The following is a 17248-nucleotide window of genomic DNA, read 5'->3' on the forward strand; positions in this document are numbered from 1 at the left end:
TGGCCTGCTGTGTTCATTCAGCTCCACACTTTGTTATCTCCTGCTGTTTATTGTTCTTTCCACTTTAGATGATGATTGGATTACAATTCTTGGTATCTTACCCATTCTGAGATATTCAAGCCTGAGCAGCAGGTTTTCTGAATTGAAAGTTGTTAGAACCATGTTTAGGGAAATTTTTCATGAAAATAGTTATTGTTAAGAGCGTATTCTTGGCATTGCAAGTAAGGTCAAGTATTTTGTGCATTATTTGAACGTAACGATAAAGAATTTCAAAAAAGTAAGATCATAAAGCCGTATGACGTAGGAACAGGAGTAAGCCGTTTGGCCCTGCGAGCCTGCTCTGCCATTCAATGGGATCTTGGCTGTCCCGTCGTTCCCCATGTCCACTTTCCTGACCTTTCCCCATTGTCCTTGATTCCCCGACTCTTCAAGATTCTATCTATCTGAGCCTTAACTATACACAGGTTTGTGCCCCCACAGCTCTCTGTGGCAAGGAGTTCTGAAGACTCACAACCCTCTGTGAGGAGAAATTTGTCCTCACCTCAGCCTTAAATTGGTGTCCCTTTATTCTATATCCTCTGGTCCTAGCCTCTCCCAAGAGGGGAAACATTTTCTCACCACTTCGCTTGCAAAGCCCCTGAAGAATTACAAATGTTTCAATGAGAATAGAACATAGAACACTACAGGGCAGTACAGGCCCTTCGGCCCTCGATGTTGCGCCGACCTGTGAAACCAAACTGAAGCCCATCTAACCTACACTATTCCATTATTATCCATATGTTTATCCAATGACCATTTAAATGCCCTTAAACGTGGCGAGTCTACTACAGTTGCAGGCAGGGCATTTCATGCCCTTACTCCTCTCTGAGTAAAGAACCTACCTCTGACAAGTGTCCTATATCTATCACCCCTCAATTTAATGCTATGTCCCCTCATGCTAGCCATCACCATCCGAGGAAAAAGGCTCTCACTGTCCACCCTGTCTAATCCTCTGATCATCTTGTGTGTCTCTATCAGGTTGCCTCATAACCTTCTTCTCTCTAATGAGCCTCAAGTCCCTCAGCCTTTCCTCATAAGACCTTGCCTCCAGACCAGGCAACATCCTGGTAAATCTCCCCTGCACCCTTTCCAATGCATCCACGTCCTTCCTATAATGTGGTGACCAGAACTGTACACAATACTCCAAGTGCGGCCGCACCAGAGTTTTGTACAGCTGCAGCATAACCTCATGGCTCTGAAACCCAACCCCTCTACCAATAAAACCTAACACACCGTGTGTCTTCTTAACAGCCCTGTCAACTTGGGTGGCAACTTTCAGGGATCTATGTACATGGACACCAAGATCTCTCTGCACATCCACACTACCAAGAATCTTACCATTAGCCCAGTGCTCTCTATTCCTGTTACTCCCTCCAAAGTGAATCACCCCACTTTTCCACATTAAACTCCATTTGCCACCTCTCAGCCCATCTCTGCAGCTTATCTATGTCCCCCTGTAACCTGCAACATCCTTCCGCACTGTCCACAACTCCACTGACTTTAATGTCATCTGCAAATTTACTAACTCATCCTTCTACGCTTTCATCTAGGTCATTTATAAAAATGACAAACAGCAGTGGCCCCAGAACGGATTCTTGTGATACACCACTAGCAAATGAACTCCAGGGTGAACATTTCCCATCAACCACCACCCTTTGTCTTCTTCCAGCTAACCAATTTCAGATCCAAATTGCTAAATCACCCTCAATCCCATGACTCCATATTTTATACAATAGCCTACCATACGGAACCTTATCAAACACTTTACTGAAATCCATATACACCACCCACTTTACCCTCATCCACCTGTTTGGTCACCTTCTCAAAGAACTCAATAAGGCTTTTGAGGGACGACCTACCCTTCACAAAACCGTGTTGACTATCCCGAATCAAATTATTCCTTTCTAGATGATTATAATTCCTATCTCTTATAATCCTTTCCAACACTTTACCCACAATCGAAGTAAGGCTCACTGGTCTGTAATTACCAGGATTGTCCCTCCTCCCCTTCTTGAACGAGGGGACAACATTTGCTATCCTCCAGTCATCTGGCACTATTCCTGAAGATAATGACGACATGAAGATCAAAGCCAAAGGCTCTGCAATCTCCTCCCTAGCTTCCCAGAGAATGGCACAAGGGATGTTAAACATATAAACTTCCAACAGGGTTAGACAGACTAGATACAGGGAGAATGTTTCCTCCTGTTTGAGGAGTCTAGAACTAAAGGGCCAAAACCTCAGGATATGGGGTAGACCATTTAGGACTGAGCTGAGAAGTCATTTTTTTTCACTCAGAGGGTGGTCAACCTATTGAGCTCTCTACCACACAAGCCAAGTCACTAATGTATTCAAGAAAGAGCAATCTCAAGAAAATGTTTGGATATTAAAGGCACTACTGGGTACAAAGAAAAAGTAGAAACATGCCGGTGATGTAGAGGGTTAGTTATCATTGTGGTGAAGAAGTTCTGAAGGGCTCAATGTCCTACCCTTCCTAGTTTCCATGTTTCTCTGAGGGATTTCAGTTCCGGGGAGAGACTGGAGAAGCTGGGGTTTTGTGGGAATGTGGAGTTAGATCCATGATGAGATCAGTTGTGAGCTTATCAAATGGCAAAGCACGCTCAAGGGGCCGAATGGCCTACTCCTGCTCCTAGTTTATCTGTTTGTGCATTTTACATGGAACAAAAATTGGTAAGTAGAGATTTAATAGATGGGCACAAAATCACATAAGGTTTGGATAAAAAATTGAAGAGAAAATGTTTCCAGTATCAGAAGGTTCAGTCACCCGAGACCATAGACATAGGATAATTGGCAAAAGAACCAGAACTGAGGTGAGAAGATATTTTTAAATCTGGTGAATTCCCTGGAATGTGCTGCCTGAAAGTGTGGTGGAATCAGAGCTTTCAAAAGTTGGAAAACTTTCAAAAGTTCAAAAACTTGGAAGGGGAAAAGGTCCAGGCCAAATTGGATTGGTCTTTCCAAGTGTTGTCACAGGTATGATGGACTGAATGGCCTCCTGCAGCATTCTTAGATAGGAACTTGATGTTTGTATTGGCCTCAGCCAGGATATAGCCATTGCTCCATTGCTTGGCTCCTGTCCAATGCAGCAATTGTATAATAGAGTTTCTAATCTTGTAGGATTCTCCTGGAGTCTACAGGGATGACTGATTGATCTCCTAGACACTGCTCAATACACCGGGAGAAAAATCGTTGGCTGTTTTCAAACTGAGAAAGAAAAAATCATTTCTTTGGACACCTTCATGTTTTTACTTCTTAAAGTGTCAGAGGATTTTCTGACCAGATGTCCACGCCATTGTGAAGATTGTTCATGCCCACCTCTGTAACAGCCCATACCTTTAAAACTCACACATGATCATACCATCAAGGACCCAGAGTAGCCCACTCTGTCCTTCTAGCCAGCTCTACCATTCAGTAAGATCACAGCTGGTCTGACTTTAGCCTCAACTCTTCACTTCCTGTACAGGTTTGATAAACTTTCATACCTTGGCTCGTCAGCCGCTGGAGCCCTCATTTCTGCCTTACTTAACTGTACTATTCCAGGGCATCTCTCATCCCTCTTGCCTCCCAGACTTTGCCTCTGTTAGCTAGAGATCACCAAAGAAAGCTGTCCCCGTCTTAACTTGCACCCAGCCCCATTCAAAACCTCACTCCCTGTACCCTCTGATCTGTGTTGGCTCCCAACTTAACAACACAATCTCAGAATTATTTTCCTTGTTTTGCGATCACTCCATGTTGTTGGAACAGAATCATAGAACCCCTACAGTGCAGAAAGAGACCATTTGACAGTCAAGTCTGCACCAACCCTCTGAAAAGCATCCCATCCAGACCCCACTCCCACCTTATCCTTCTATTTATCATAGCTAACTCACCTAGCAGGCACTATAATAAGGTCAGTCCTAACCTGCACATCTTGGGACTGTGAGAGGGAACCAGAGTACCCAGAGGAAACCCACGCAGATGTGGGGAGAACGTGCAAACTCCATAGAGCCTCCACCCGCCCCCCCAGCAACGCCTTCATCAGTTCATTTCTATAATCTTCTCAACTCCTTAGAGATAGTGGGACTTGAGCATTTCCCGTGTTTGTCACTCCACGATCGGTGCCCATGCCTTCAGATTCCTAGGCCTTAAATTTGGGAATATTCCCTCCATGCAGCTTCTCTACCTCCTGCTCCCCCTTAACACGCTGCTTAAAACTGACCTCTTTCACCAAGGTATTTTGGTTCCCTTTCCTAAGACCTGCCCATGTGGCTTGGTATAGTTGGCTAATGCACCTTGGGGGCACAGAATGTCCTAACTGTTGTTGATTACAAGTTATTATTGATGTGGGTGGCATTAGATCACGCACTGAAACCTCCAGGAAGGCATCCAACCAGCAGTTGGCGATGGCCATGCAACCAGGAGACCTTCCATCGTCGAGTGAGCATTCCCTGCACTTGCCAAAAGCTTCAAACACTCCAACCGTGACAGTCAGGTTTTGGGTGTTGAATGTGTTGAGATTGTTTGCCATTAGGAACCCCTCTGCCGGGGCACTGAGCCCAGGTTGGTGGCTGCTGCAATATGTTTTACCAAGTTGGATGTCTGCTGATTAGCACTTGGCAATGGAACGGGCCCTTTCTCCCCGCAGAGTCTCACTGTTTGCAAACATTTGCTGGAAATATGTCTGATTTCATGTCAGCAACAACTCTGTGGATGCCTATACCAAGAACAGGCCCTAATCATCCCAACTCCGCTTCCTAAAAGTTATTCTGGGAGTGCCAGGAATCCCTGACAACAGCAAGTGCTCAAGCTGAGCCGATTTTAATTGAGTAGCTGCTTTTGAGAGCATAGAAGAGAGAACCTCATTACTTTGTGGGCCATCATTTTTTTTATTTTGGAGGATGTGGGCTTCGCTTGCTGGGCCATGATCTATTGCTAGTCCCTTGTTGCCCCTTTGAGAAGGTAGTGGTGAGCGGCCTTCTTAAATGGCTACAATCCATTTGCGATAACAAAGTGTAGAGCTGGATGAACACAGCAGGCCAAGCAGCATCAGAGGAGCAGGAAGGCTGACGTTTCGGGCCTAGACCCTCCTGTTTCTGAAGAAGGGTCTAGGCCTGAAACGTCAGCCTTCCTGCTCCTCTGATGCTGCTTGGCCTGCTGTGCTCTTCCAGATCTGCACCTTGTTATCTCAGATTCCACAGCATCTGCAGTTCCTACTATCTCTGAAGCAGTCCATTTGCTGTGGGTTGACCCAAAATGCCCTTAGGGAGGGAATTCCAGGATTTTGACCCAGTGACTGTGACAATGTCACTAGGCTACAGCCTCCCCAGGGTCCTAGAAAGAGGGCTTTGAACATCTTGGGGTGATCTGCAAGTGGGAGACTCTCCATTATTGAGTGAAGGCTTTTGACTGGATAAAATTTTGAAACAGAAAGATTCCATATTTACATAGGAGCGAGCGTGAGTGATTTCATTCAGGCAGAACTTGATCTCATGAATCACACCCAAGAGAAACCCATCAGCACTGGGACCCTAGCCAAATCCCCCATCCCTGCTTCCATTGGTCAGTAATGCCTTTATAATGTGAATTGCCAAAAGGTGTGTTTATTTTGACATTTTTTTCCTCAGAATAATTTGTGTTTTCAGTTGGAATTGCTTTCCAACCCTGCACACATCAAACAGAAACTGAATTCCATTAGCAACAATCCCTTCAGAATTTTATTACTCTCACAGAAAGCTGACAGACTGTTTCAGAGCTGCCAACAGCTCATGACCTTGTTTCCTGTGAGCACACGCTCTCTAAGACCAGGTAGACAGAGCCTGTCCAACTGAATCCAAGAGTGTGGAGGTGTTGAGTGATCCAAAGGATGATCCTTTCTCAATTTTCTTCCCATCATGGCCAATTCCTTCCTTCATTTCTTCCTTCCTTCCCTCTGTCCCTCCCTATTGGCCCTGAGTTTTATCTGTTTTTCCAAGTCAACCTGTTCAGAGATGTTTGAACCTGGGTCTCCCAGTCCAGGGGTAGGAACACTACCACCGTGCCACAAGAGGGCCTTGGGTTTTACCCCTTTACTGATAATGCTTCTGACACATGCGAGAATGCATGAGACATAACAGCAGGAATAGGCTATAAAAACCAAAAGAACTGCGGATGCTGTAAATCAGGAACAAGAACAGAAGTTGCTGGGAAAGCTCAGCAGGTCTGGCAGCATCTGTGAAATTAGAAACAGAGTCGACGTTTCGGGTCTAGTGACCCTTCCTCAGAACACAGGAGGCAGTTCAGTCCTGTCCCATTGTTCAACAAAATTGTAGGTGTGATCAGTTTCCCCACTTCATTAACCTTGGCTACAGAACCTTGAACAAAGGTTGGCTCACAAACTCCTTATAAATGTCACTTTCCAATTCACTAATCCAGGTAGTTCATATTTTTGGGATGGGAAGGTAAGGGTTGAAGTCAGAGATCTCTGCTCCAGTGGGAGCTTGGGACCACCTCGTCTTTTCCTTTCTGGCTTTTGTGAATATTGCTTGGTCCCAACTGATTGGTGTCAGAGAAGGAGCAAGAAATAGCAAGAGATTGTAGCAATCTTTAAAAAAAAGGGAAACTGAGATTGTGATGTTGTTGAGTGTAATCTTGTTCCGCTTTCAGTCTGAGTGTAATTTGACCCAACTGAGTTATGAATTTAGGTTTTCTCTGTGACCTTTGGAAAAGGAGATTCAATAGTTTATTAGCTAAAAGAATCATTGTTCAGTCACAAGAGACCTCATTGCAATTCTTTTCTCATTTATTGTTATCATGGGATATGAGTGTTATTGGAAAGACCAGCACTTCTTACTTATCCCTAATTTATTTTCACTAATCGAACTGTAACTGAAACCTATTTAGGAAATTTCAGAGGGCAACCTGGGGTCAAATGCGTTGCAATGCATCAGGAGTCACGTGTAGTTGAGACCAGCTAAGGACAGCAGATTTCCTTCCCGAAAGGACGTTAATGAGCCGAGTGGATCTTACACAATTGCTGAACCTTTTGTGATGACTATGACTAATACCAGGTTTTTTTTTGGATTGTAAATACCACTAGCCGACTTGCTGGCGCCACAGCCCTCCCCCTCCCCTCCTGCCCACACCCCACCAACCCCAAATCCCAAAATCAAATCATTCATCAAAGTGTGAGGTTTTACTCAGTGTCTTGTTGGATGGCATGGTGATGAAGCAGTTTAGGAATGGGACTCTGAGATCTTACGACCTCAGCAACTGATGGCATGGCCACCAATGGTGAGGAATGAGAGAAGTGCAGGGATCTCTGAGGGTTGGCAGAAGTTGAGGTGGGGACGGCCAGCACGACAGATTTGAAAGCAAGAGTGGGAATTTGAGATCCATCCATCCCTAGTTTTCATTCAGAAGTTGGTGGTGGGTTACCTGTTGAACCACTCCATCCTTGGAGATGTAGGGGCACTCACAATGCCATTAAGAAGGGACTTCCGGGATTTTAACCCAACGTCAGTGAAGGAATGGCGATATATTTCCAAGGTGTGGTATTCCCATGTATCTGTTGTCCTCATCCTTCTAGATGGAAGGTGTAATGCTCAAAATGAAGATGGAGATGCAGAGATGGAGAGTAAAAGATATTGATAGCCTAGTGACACTGTCATTAGACCAGAACAGGCTGCTGCAGCTGGTGGAATTTAAATCCAATTAATAAAATCTAGAATTGGAGACTAGTCCCAGTGATGGTGACCATGAGACCACTATTGATTGGAGTAACAACTTACTTGTGACTCTAAACCCAAAGCGATGCGTTTGACTCTGAACTGACTTCTGAAGTGGCCTAGGAAGTCACTCGGTTGAAGGACAGAGACAAGCCCTCTGAGTGAGAGATGCATCTTCCATGAAATAAAAGTGCACCCAATCCCATCTTATGGGAGGTTGATATCAAATCTTGTTTGTCAACTTTGCTGTAAAGCACTTCGGGACACGAAAGGAACCTTATAAGTGAATGTTGTATGTTTTAGTGCTCCTTTCATGCTATATTATTTCGGTGCATTTCTGTGCCTTTAGGTTGCTGTCGTAAGTCTAGGTAGAGAGGCCTTCTTTCTTGTTGGAGAGATCACTGTGCTAGCCTCAGTTGCCAAGGGCAACTAGATACAGGCAATAAATGCTGGCCAGCATGTGTGCTGTTGTTATTGTGTGTTGCTATTGTTTTGGCCACATTAGGTAGAGCCTTCTTGTGTTTGTGTTCTGTTAACTGATGGTTGGGGTAGAGAGGTGCAACCAACCCTCTTTTACTGGATCTAGGACTTAACTAGACAGCAGTTGGAAACAGGGAGACACGGACAAGTCTTAAAAGAAGAGGCACTTGTCTTAACAACAGGGTGTAGTCGAGTTATTTTCATCGGCCTGTTCAGAGATATTAAGACACACCTCTGGAGCAACGGCCCTCTTGAATGCCTCAGTTGGACCTCCCTCCACTACCTTTCCAAGGGATGCATGCCAGACCCTAATTCCACCCTGGGTGAGAGAGTTTGTGCTCATTTCACCCTTGCTTCATTTGCACATCGCTTTAAAACTGTGCCCCTCTCGTTCTTGTTTCTTTGACAAGTGGAAACAGCCCTATGTATTGTACTCTACCCAATGACATCAGTGGTCAATGCAGCAGCCATTTTGAACCTTGTAGGATCCCAAGATCCACATTAGTGAATGGAGTCATGTTTGTCGGGAGGTGTGTGAGGGATGAGAATGAGTGGGGTGCCAACAACACTCCTTGTCTTTCAAATATTTGGCATTGTGTTTCATTTGAAAGGACGGGTGCACCTTTGATAGAGTTTGGAGAGTCGTTGGTGTCTGATCTTAAAATAGGCCAACTACCCATGCAAATTGCTTTTGCTTCTCCCCATGGTTCGTTGCCAGGGTTACAAGACACGTAGCCTGTGAGTGGTGTTGATAAGAGAAGGTGGTTGTGTAGTTCCTGATAGATCAGCAGTGACAATGATTTATAACACTCGGTGATGTGGGCATTGGGGAAGTGGGGGTTGAGTAGTTGAGAAATGGAGAAGGGTGAGCTGAGCGGAAGACATTGACAGATTGCATTCCGAGCGCCTTCGATGCAAAGAGGCTACTGATGAAGTGGAAAAGCATTTGCTGATGAGTGTACACCTGTGGCAGGATGACGATGAGCTCAGGAAGGTGCTGCATCATTGGAGAATCTAGCCCCCCGCTGCAGTTACTTTTGCCTGTGTGTCCAATTTAAAAAGAAATGACCTGTGTTGATGCCATGCTTTCTACTGTCTCTGGGTGATTTGCTTTTTGAAGCCAAATGTGTAAAATTCTGACAGGGCTGGACAGAGGGAGGATATTTCCCCCTAGACTGGGGGAGGGGCAAGTATCTAGAACATAGAGTCATTGAGAACTAAAACGCAAAAAAGGGCCATCCAGCCCATTGTGTCCTTACCTTTCAAAAACAACACGGTTCTAATCCCATTTTCCAGCAGTAGGCCCATAGCCTTGCATGGATTTTCTTTTATTCATTCACAGGTGAGGAGCTAACGGACCAGGCCAGCATTTATTGCCCAGAGGGTAGTTAACAGCAGATTTCCTTGTCAAAAGGGCATTAATGAACCAGATGGGATTTTTACAACAGTGGATTCATAGTTATCATTAGACTCTTATTTCCAGATTTTTGTTGAACCCAACTTCTACCATCTGCTGTGGCAGGATTTGAACGCAGGACCACAGAACGTTGTCTAGGTCTCTGGATTAACAGTCCAACAATGATAGCTCTAGGCCATTGCCTTTATCTAAATACAGGGAGTCTCTCATTTATGAATATCCAACATACAAATGCAATTTCACATGGGGGTGTAATTTTAAGTATCCGACATAGAACATAGAACAACACAATGCAGAACAGGCCCTTTGGCCTCTGATGTTGCACTGACCTGTGAACTAATCTAAGCCCCTCCCTCTACACTATCCCATCATTATCCATGTGCTTATTCAAGGACTGTTTAAATGCCCCTAATGTGGCTGAGTTAACCAGATTGGCAGGCAGGGCATTCCACGCCCTTACCACACTCTGAGTAAAGAACCTGCCTCTGACATCTGCCTTAAATCTATCACCCCTCAATTTGCAGCTATGCCCCCTCGTACAAGCCGACGTCATCATCCTAGGAAAAAGACTCTCACTGTCCACCCTATCTAATCCTCGACGTACCAACATTTCCTGGTACTCATGAGCAGTGGCTTTATGTTGTCCTGCATTGTGTTGCAATTTGTGTTAAAATCAATTTATGAACAGACTCAGAGACTGCCTGTAGTTATGGAGTCATAGAGACATAGAGTTGTACAGCACCCTTTGGTCTAACCCATCCATGCTGAGCAGATATCCCAAATAAATCTAGTCCCGTTTGCCAGCATTTGGCCCATATCTCTCCAAACCCTTCCTATTCATATACCCATCCAGATGCCTGTTAAGCATTGTAATTGTACCAGCCTCCACCCCACTTCCTCTGGCAGCTCAATCCATACATGCACCACCCTCTGCATGAAAAAGTTGCCCTTTAGGCCCCTTTTATATCTTTCTCCTTTCACCTTCAACCTATGCTCTCTAGCTTTGGACTCCCCCACCCTAGGGAAAACGACCTTGGCTATTCACCCTAGCTATGCCCCTCATGATTTTATAGACCTCTAAAAGGTCAGCCCCTCAGCCTCCAATGCTCCAGGGAAAATAGCCCCAGTCAGTTTAGCTTCTCCCTGTATCTCAAACCCTCCAACCCTGGCAAAATCCTTGTAAATCTTTTCTGAACTCTTTCAAGTTTCACAACATCCTTCTTATAGGAGGGAGACCCGAACAGCATAAAATACTCCAAAAGTGGCTTAATCAATGTCCTGTACAACTGCGACATGACCTCCCAACTCCTCCTTCAATGTTTTGAGGGTTTCTGCCTCTCCCACTCTTACAGGCTGTGAGTTCCAGATTCCCACCATCCTCTGGGTGAAACGCTTTTCCTCACATCTCCTCTAAACCTCCTGCCCCTTACATTATATCTATGTCCCTGCCCCGGGTCACTGATCCCTCCAACAAGATGAAACATTTATTCCTGCCTACGTTGCCCATACCCCTCATTATTTTATACAACTCAATCATGTCTCCTTTCACTCTCATCCCCAAGGAGACACAGGGGGTCATGCTCTCAGGATATGGGATGCACAATTTCAAACTGAGATGAGGAGACGTCTCAGTCTGGGATGTGCAGATGACACTAAATTGGTGGAGGCTGAGGTAGTGCTGAGGAAGCGTGGAGGTTGCAGAAGGACTCGGACAGGCCAGGAGAGTGGGCAAAGAAGTGGCAGATGGGATGTACTGTGGGAGAGTGTGAAGTTATGCACGTTGGGAGGAAGAACAGAAACACCAAATATTTTCCAAATGAGGAAAGGCTTTGGGAATCTGAATTACAAAGAGACCTGGGAGTCCTCGTTCAAGATTCTCTTAAGATTAATGTGCACATTCCGTTGTCAGTTAGGAGGCAAATGCAATGTTAGCATTCATTTCAAGAGGGCTAGAATACTAGTGTACTACCGAGGCTATGTCAGACTGCATTTGGAATATTGTGAACAGTGTTGCGCCCCGTATCTAAGGAAGGATGTGCTGGCATTGAAAAGGGTTCAAAGTAGGTTTATAAGGATGATCCCGGGGATGAAGGGTGTGTTATATGAGGAACAGTTGAGGACTCTGGGTCGGTACTCAGTGGAGTTTAGAAGGATGGGGGGATCTGATTGAAACTGACAGAATACTGAGTGGCCTGGATAGAATGGGCTTGGAGAAGATGTTTCCACTGGTAGGACCGGATGAAAGGATGACCCATTAGAACTGAGAAGAGGAGGAATTACTTCAGCCAGATAGTTCTGTGGAACTAATTGCTACAGTAGGCTGTGGTGGCCAAGTCATTGAGTGTATTTAAGACAGAGATAGATGTTGTCTTGATTAGTAAGGGGATTAAGCGTTACAGGGAGAAGACAGGAGAATGGGGTTGAGAAACATATCAGCCATGATCAAATGGTGGTGCACACCTGATGGGCCAAATGGTTCTGCACCGATGGTCTCATACATTGCTCAATTTTGAGTCTTGTTGAACCTGCCCAGAGGTGAGGAAGGGGATAAGTGAAACCAATCAAGCAGATGATCGTCATTTCATTATTACCTCAGTTCAAAGAGACAAATTACCTCTCCACCCCAGGTTTTGCTAACTCAAGGTCCTACATACTGGGCGCCCTGTTCTGTTGGATCATCTGACCCTACTTTACTTTGACAGCCTGTGAGATCAAAGAAGACTGGTATACATCTAAAAAAAACTCATGCTGTCTAAGGTGCAGGAGCTGTATCACATCCTGATACATCCTGACAAAGGACGCCATTGGACATCACTGTCTTGGCACATCCGACAGTTCCTGAGGCAGTAAACTCAGTCACTTTGAGGTGGACATCAAAGGTCCCGCAGCAGTGTTGTTTGGTGAAGTGAAAAGGCGTTCTCACTGGGGCTATCCCACACTTGGCAGTACGGGCATGATTGCACAGCCAATTATGGGATCTTGCTGTGCACAAATTGGCTGCCATTTTTCTGTGCACCACCAGAGTGAAAATATTTTGCAAAACACTTGGCTGGCTGAAAAGCTGTTTGGGATGTTCCAAGGTTGTGAAAGGTACGAAAGGTGAATGCAAGTAACCAGTTGGCTGGGTGGCTGGTTTGATGCAAACTGTGTGTGTTCGATTCCCACACCGGCTCAGGCTACCACATAGGTCCCACCTTCTCAGCTTCTCCTCTTACCACGTGGTGACCCTCAGGTTAAACCGCCACCCAGTCACCTCTTTCCAGAGAGAGAGTAACCCTTTGCTCCTCTGGGACAATGGCAACAGGGACCTTTATAAATGTAATTATGTCTTTGTCCACCATCTTCGATGCCTGAAATTGCATTGGAATCTTCACTATCTCTAACGCCCGAGATTGTATTGGGACCGTCACTGTCTCTAACGCCCGAGATTGCATTGGGACCGTCATTGTGTCTAACGCCCGAGATTGCATTGGGACCGTCACTGTGTCTAACGACCGAGATTGCATTGGGACCATCATTGTCACTAACGCCCGAGATTGCATTAGGACCGTCTCTGTCTCTAACGCCCGAGATTGCATTGGGACCATCACTGTGACTAATGCCCGAGCTTGCATTGGGACCGTCACTGTGACTAATGCCCGAGCTTGCATTGGGACTGTCACTGTGTCTAACGCCCGAGATTGCATTGGGACCATCATTGTCACTAACGCCCGAGATTGCATTAGGACCGTCTCTGTCTCTAACGCCCGAGATTGCATTAGGACCGTCTCTGTCTCTAACGCCCGAGATTGCATTGGGACCGTCTCTGTCTCTAACGCCCGAGATTGCATTGGGACCATCATTGTCACTATCGCCCGAGATTGCATTAGTACCGTCTCTGTCTCTAACGCCCGAGATTGCATTAGGACCGTCTCTGTCTCTAACGCCCGAGATTGCATTGGGACCATCACTGTGACTAATGCCCGAGCTTGCATTGGGACCGTCACTGTGACTAATGCCCGAGCTTGCATTGGGACCGTCACTGTCTTTCACGCCCGAGATTGCATTGGGACCATCACTGTCTCTAACGCCCGAGATTGCATTGGGAAGCAGCCCAGAGAAGGTTTAATGGACCTACACCTGGAATGGGTGGATTGTCTCATGGAGAAAGGTTGGGCAGGTCTGGGGTCAAATTCATTGGAATCTACAAGAGGAAGAGGCATTCTGATTGAAATAAAGAAGAACCTGAGGGATCTTGACCAGGAGGATGTGGAGACAATGTTTCCTCTTGTGGAAGCTTCTAGAAGTACGAGTCGCTGTTGCTCAGGTAAAAAAGGGGTTGGCCATTTGAAACAGATGATGATTGGATTATTGATGAACACATAATGTTCAGCACCATTCAGACTCCTAAGGTTCTGAATTATTCATATGTAACAAGGTCTGGACATCATTCCAACTTTTTTGGGCTGACAAGTGGCAAGTAACATTTGCGCCACACAACTGCCAGGCAATGACCATTTCCAACAAGGGAGGATCTAACCATTGTCCCTTGACATTCAGGGAGCTACCATTGACCAGGAACTGAAATGGGCCCATCTTATAAATATAGCGGCTAAAGGAGCTGGTCAAGGTTGGGAATATTGAGAGAAGTAACTCACCTCCTGACTCCCCAAAGACTGTCCACCATCTACAAGGCACAAGTCAGGAATGGGATGGAATTCCACCGACGCTCAGTAGTAACATTGAGTGCTTGCCTGGATGGGTGCAGCCCCAACAACACTCAAGAAGCTTGTCACCATCCAGGACAAAGCAGCCGCTTGATTGGCACCACATCCACAAACATCCCACTCCCTCCTCCACTGACGCTCAGTCGCAGCAGTGTGTACTATCTACAAGATGTACTACAGAAATTCACCAAAGATCCTTCAAAAGTACCTTCCAAACCCATGACTTGTTCCATCTAGGAGAACAATGACAGTAACTATACGGGAACACCACTCCCTGCACCTCTAAGATAGTCACCACCTTGACTTGAAACTATATCACCGTTCCTTCAGTGTGGTTGGTCAAAATCCTGGAATTCCCTCCCTAACAGCATTATTGGTCTGCCTAGAGCAGTTCAAGGAGGCAGCTCACCATCGCCTTCTCAAGGGGCAATTAGGGGCCGATAATATTTAGTGGCCACAAATGAATGACTTGAAAAAGATTTTGTTTTCTCACACAGGGGGTTGAGTATCTACGAATCTTTCTTCACCGAAAGGTGACGGAAGTCTTTGAATACTTAGGGCAGAGCTGATAGTTTCTTGATATGCTCACGGGTGTGATGGAGAATGTGGAGTTTTGGTTCCCTTAAGAGCAGCCACGGTCTTGTTGGATGGCTGGCATCTTTGATGGAGTGAATGGCCTGCTTCTTGTTCGTGTTTTCACATGAGAGTATTGTTTCTGCCACAGGGTCTTTGCAATTCTCTTCCTCAAAAAATGGGCGATGCAGAGCCTTGAATTTTCAAGGTGGAAGTCAATAGATTAGTGATACGTAACAGGAGTGATAGGTCAGGAAGGTGGAGGGATCAGATCGTCGATGATCACGTTGAATGGGAACAGGCTGGAGTGATCGAGTGGCCAAAATCCTGTTGCTGACTGGCCGGGGGGTAGGGGAGGGAGAACAGGGTGTATGTGTATTAATTTGAGGAGAGTTGATAGTAATGCCTTTTTTGCTTTTTGTTGGTGTCAACTTTAGGAGCACAGCAGCTTGGCACAGATCACAGATTCTGTTAGAGCAGCAATTCATCAACATCTTGCCCAGCTCTGATGGTAATTGGATCGCATTAAAACCCTCCTGATAGTTGGCTTCTCATTCGCAATGCAGCTTTAATGAGTCTCTCAGTCAGTCTGCCTCATGCGCTCTGCTGTGGAATGTGGGTCAAGGCACAACATATACTTTTAATCTGCTCGCTCATATTTGTACGCTGTCACTTAATTCGCGAATGAAAAGGGAACAAATGGCTATGGAGACACTTCTATTCTGTATCATTTAGCTGGGTGAGACTTGAAAGTGCAGCTTGCTGTTTGACGGGAAGCAGTCAAACAGGGGAAGTGGAGCAGTGTTCCTCGCTGATTCTCACGAGCCCTTGAGGTGGGGGGTTGGGGACGAGGAAGAGTTTCAGAGTTAACTCCTTGGTGTCTGATCTTTGCTTCCATGCAATGATTTTAAACCAAAAGGAATGAATCAACTCTGGAGTCATCTTGATGACTTTCCATATTAAGCAGAGATTCATCTGCACATCTGCCAATGTGGTATACTGCATCCACTGTACCCGGTGTGGCTGCCTCTACATTGGGGAAACCAAGCGGAGGCTTGGGGACCGCTTTGCAGAACACCTCCGCTCAGTTCGCAACAAACAACTGCACCTCCCAGTCGCAAACCATTTCCACTCCCCCTCCCATTCTTTAGATGACATGTCCATCATGGGCTTCCTGCAGCGCCACAATGATGCCACCCGAAGGTTGCAGGAACAGCAACTCATATTCCGCTTGGGAACCCTGCAGCCCAATGGTATCAATGTGGACTCCACCAGCTTCAAAATCTCCCCTTCCCCAACTGCATCCCTAAACCAGCCCAGTTCGTCCCCTCCCCCCACTGCAGCACACAACCAGCCCAGCTCATCCCCTCCACCCACTGCATTCCAAAACCAGCCCAGCCTGTCTCTGCCTCCCTAACCTGTTCTTCCTCTCACCCATCCCTTGCTCCCACCCCAAGCCGCACCCCCATCTCCTACCTACTAACCTCATCCCACCTCCTTGACCTGTCCGTCTTCCCTGGACTGACCTATCCCCTCCCTACCTCCCCACGTATACTCTCCTCTCCACCTATCTTCTTTTCTCTCCATCTTCGGTCCGCCTCCCCCTCGCTCCCTATTTATTCCAGAACCCTCACCCCATCCCCCTCTCTGATGAAGGGTCTAGGCCCGAAACATCAGCTTTTGTGCTCCTGAGATGCTGCTGGGCCTGCTGTGTTCATCCAGCTTCATACTTTATTATCCTGGATTCTCCAGCATCTGCTGTTCCCATTATCTCTGATGGATGTTTAACCTCAGGGTCACTATACCTCAGATGCGGGGAGAGGTTGAGAAGGAGTGTCCTTCACAGTAACCTCCATCAGGGCAGGAATTGAGCCCACACTATAGCATCACTTTCTATTGCAACCTAGCCAACAGAGCTAATCAACTCGCACAGTGTATATGGTGAATGAGTGATGTAGGGAGGCTTTTCAAATCTGAGTGGGATGCATTGAAGCTCAATCCTGCCCTTCCACAGATAACTAGTCTCCCGATGTTCTGAAAATGTTTGCTCACTGGTGTGTACCAGAGTGCACATTTCTGTGTTTATTTAACTCTGTTTGTAATGATTAAAATGAAAGCTCTCTTTCACACCAAGATTCAAAATGATGGATTGCCGTCTTTTTAAAAATTCTTTCGTGGGTTATGAATGTTATCGAAATGATGAGATTTGTATCTTCTGAACAAGAGTCATCCTGTACTCAAACCGTTAACACAGTTTCTATCTTCACATTTGCTGCAAGACCTGAGCTTCTCCAGCACTTTGTGTTCTAATATTATTAATTCAGACACCGAGG

General features: G+C 45.9%; 1 protein-coding gene across 3 annotated transcripts in view; it reads left to right on the forward strand.

The window, feature by feature from the left end:
• The window catches only part of LOC125460469 (plexin-A1-like), a 512196-nt gene that overhangs the window by 306553 nt on the left and 188395 nt on the right, over positions 1 to 17248 (forward strand). The window lies entirely within an intron of this gene.

This window comes from Stegostoma tigrinum, chromosome 11 (assembly GCF_030684315.1).
Source record: "Stegostoma tigrinum isolate sSteTig4 chromosome 11, sSteTig4.hap1, whole genome shotgun sequence".
NCBI lineage: Eukaryota > Metazoa > Chordata > Chondrichthyes > Orectolobiformes > Stegostomatidae > Stegostoma > Stegostoma tigrinum.